At 45.1% G+C, this 3650-nt stretch overlaps 1 long non-coding RNA gene across 1 annotated transcript; it reads right to left on the reverse strand.

Moving 5' to 3' along the window:
• Positions 1 to 249: 249 nt before the first annotated feature.
• Positions 250 to 2655, reverse strand: LOC119354213. The gene is made up of 2 exons (XR_005170720.1): positions 2125 to 2655; positions 250 to 652 (listed from the first exon to the last, which is right to left on the reverse strand). It is a non-coding gene; the product is annotated as an uncharacterized LOC119354213 (long non-coding RNA).
• Between the last annotated feature and the right edge of the window lie 995 nt (positions 2656 to 3650).

Here is a 3650-nt window from a genome sequence, read left to right on the forward strand (position 1 = left end):
CCACTACTAGGAAAAACCTTACCAGTAGCGTGGGTTTTTGGACTACCAGTAGCGTAGGTTCCCACGCTACTGCTATAACGCTACAGCTATTTTTTAGCAGTAGCGTGTGTTTTACCCCACGCTACTGCTAAACAGACATACCAGTAGCGCTGGTGCCCCACGCTACTAGTATTCCACACCCACGCTACTAGTAAAGGAATAGCAATAGCGCTTCTATGATACACCCACGCTACTAGTAACAAATTAGGATTTAAAAAAAATAAAAGTCTATCTATTTCAGTTTAGACATGCATTTCACAATACATACATGTTATGCATACAGTCAATCATCAATCATACATATCTGATGTAGATAATTAACACACGCACACGCACACACACACACACACACAATATATGCCACGCGTCTATGTCGTCGACGTCGGCGCCTCCACAAGGCCGTGTTGATGTCGTCGACGTCGGCGCCTCCACAAGGCCGTGTTGATGGTGTTGATGTCGTCATCGCCGCCGCCACCGCAGCGCCATGATGATGTCGTCGTCTTCGTCGCCGCCGTAGCCCTGTGTCGATGTCGATGTCGTCGTCATCATCGTCGCCGCAGCCCCATGTCGATATCGTCTTCGTCGCCGCCGTAGCTTCATGTCCATGTGTTCCCTATTAGGAACTCACAAATCCTGGAATTAAACAATGAACCAAGACCACTACTAGGAACTCAAAAGGACTTGGAGCATTAGTGCAATATAACAGTAACCTATAGAGCACTAAGTAACAATAGCATAAACAAAAGCATATAGCAGCAGCATAGTATATATGAATTATAAACAGTACCTAAGAGACCAATCCTAGAAATTAGGGAAAACCCAACTTAAGAAGGATACAATGCTAGGCATGACCAAATCTTATTATAGATTCTGAATCCAAGCTTTTGAGGCAAATTGCAACAAGCAAAGTTTGTGCACCAAGTAGGAGTAATTCCCAGGTCATTCGCAAGCAAGCAAGCAAGAAGGCATCAACAACAGCAGATTATTACCAACATTGTACCCTTTACTGTCAGGTCATTTCAATTCAACTCTTGGTTGCAGATGTATTATTGTTGTATTACTAGTAATCAGCAGCAGTAACAGCACTTGGTCATTATAAATATCACTGGTGATTATAGTCGACATGACAACTTCCCATTTATTACTATATTTATAATGAAATTTTGTAATAACATTCATTCATGTGACATAAGAGACTTAGAGCAACATTTCATATATTAGTGACAGTTAAGCTGCTGCACTTGCAAATTTGTAACACCAATCAAATAGATGTGTTATGTATATTCTCCAGTGCGGTCTTAAATTGGAAGGAAATGAGGAGTTTCTTCTTTCAAACCAATGTAGTGATTTTATTGAAAAGTATGAGCAGGTGCACTTATATTATATCAAAAATATAAATATTAGTATGTTTTTTATCTCACATGGATGTATTAAGTAATAATATGTGTGTGTGTAAAATAGACTATTCCAGTAAATTTAATCCTTGATTCCTCCTAATAAAGAACAATATCTTGAGGAACTACATAGAGTATCATTCTGTTGCAAAAATTAAGAGTGAAAAAGTAAAATTATAGGCATAGGATCTTACATATTCGGTAAAGTCATTTTGAAAGCTAAATATTCAGAAGCATCAAAGATAGTTATTTTGAGAATGGAAACATATACCATAACTCGTTGGTTGTTTCTTGTAAGAGTATGTAGATAGAGTACCATCTAGAAAGACTCTCATGGCTAAGTGGCTGTTGCTTGTAATGCTATACAGATAGAGGACCATCCAAAAAGACTAAGCTATCAAAATGTTCCAATGCTCGCCTTAACTTCACTACAAGAAACAAGTTAAGGCATGAATAGAAAATTTTATACTTGAACCAAACTCAACTTGAGCAGCACTACAATGAACGAAAACTAAACTTGACATTACTGAACTAATTGTGCATCTATCTGCTAACATCTAATTCGTTTGTCATACACTAGTACTACACTGAACTATAACTGATATCCCAAAGCCTACACTAGTACTACACTTAATTAAAACTGAACTTGGCTGTTGCACTTATGAAAATTCAGAAAACGCACTTGGCATACCTAGCCGCATTACTGAAAATTCATAAACGAGCAGCTGCAGCGGCGTCGAAGAGCAATTGGCCGTCAGCCGCCACCGAAATCCACGGACGACAGCGCCTCACCGCGACACCGGCCGGCCACGAACGACGAGCCGACCCGACGGTCACCAGATCCGTCGCCGCCACAGATTCTCCTGCTCCTGCGCCTGCACTCGTCTCCGTCCGTGGCCAATCCCCGTACTGTTCGTCGGCCTGGGCACGTGCATGTGCGGGGTGCTGCTCGTTGGCCAGCGATCCGACCTGGGCACTCGGCGGCAAGAACACGGGGGCGCCCGAATCCCTAGCCGCGGGTAAGGGTGCTGACCTTGACGCATGGATCTGGACGGAGGGGAGGGCGGGGCGGAGCTTGGGGGCATGTTGCGTGCGGCCGGAGATCGCCGGAACCGGCCGGCGTGGGTGGTGGCAGCGGCGACGAGATCGTGGGGGAGAGGAGCTCGACCGAGAGCCAGGGGTAACGGTGGGGGTGAGATTTGTGTGAGAGAGTTTTTTTATCTGGTCGCTTGGCATGTGGCAGTCAGGGGTGGGCATATTAACCGAGGACCGAACTACCGAATTGAATAAACCGGGACCGAAGCCAAAAAGAGCTAAACCGAAAGTTTTGGTTTTTAGTTCGGTCAGCATGTTTCAAAAACCGAAATTAATTTGGGTAATTCGGTGTCATGGTTTTGTTATCCGAAAGGACCGATGAAACCGAATACACAGGCACGTGCACTCAAATCTACGTAATGGGCCAACCCACAGCCCAATACCTCTCCCGTAAGATTCCTTTCTTTCTTCAGTAGCCCACTAGATGACCGACCTGCGCCTCAAGCCCTCGACTCTTCTGCCTCCACTCACGATCCCTCCCCCACCCAGTGCCTAACCCTAGCCGCCATGCGCCGCCTCTACCGCCCTCAACCACTAGAGGCAACAGCGGTGGCGCGTGAACTATGGAGGACACATCCCTCTTCCCTCCTATCTCCCGCTTTCTCTTTGATTGCCTTGCGTGGGCATCTTATTGCTGATTTGTTCACCTGAAGTTCTTGTTACTTTGATCTGATTTTGTAATCACAAGATCTTGTCTTGCGTGTGTACGCAATGTTTCTTTACAGATCAATTTCTGAAGCGTCGCTTTCTTTCATTGCTTTCCCTAATCTATCGGTCAATTAAGTCTCGACCGAGGACCGAACCGAAATCTCGGTCCACCGAATCTTCGGTTAGGAGATTTCTGAGTGACCGATCGGTCATCCTTTTCTCAAAACTGGATTTCTTTGAAAGCCGAAGAACCGAACCGAACGGCTCGGTTAAACCGAATGCCCAGCCCTAGAGGCAGTGGACACGCTAAGTAGTAGCGTGGGTGTATCGCCTGCACTATAGCTATTCACTTAGTAGTAGCACGGGATTTACAACCAGCGCTACTAATATTTTTTTGATCTGCTGGTGTGGTGTGGCACACTTACCAGTAGCGTGCCCAAAAGAAACCAACGCTGCTGCTAAGCCATACCAGTA

The sequence above is a fragment of the Triticum dicoccoides genome, chromosome 2A (assembly GCF_002162155.2).
Source record: "Triticum dicoccoides isolate Atlit2015 ecotype Zavitan chromosome 2A, WEW_v2.0, whole genome shotgun sequence".
In the NCBI taxonomy this organism is placed as follows: domain Eukaryota; kingdom Viridiplantae; phylum Streptophyta; class Magnoliopsida; order Poales; family Poaceae; genus Triticum; species Triticum dicoccoides.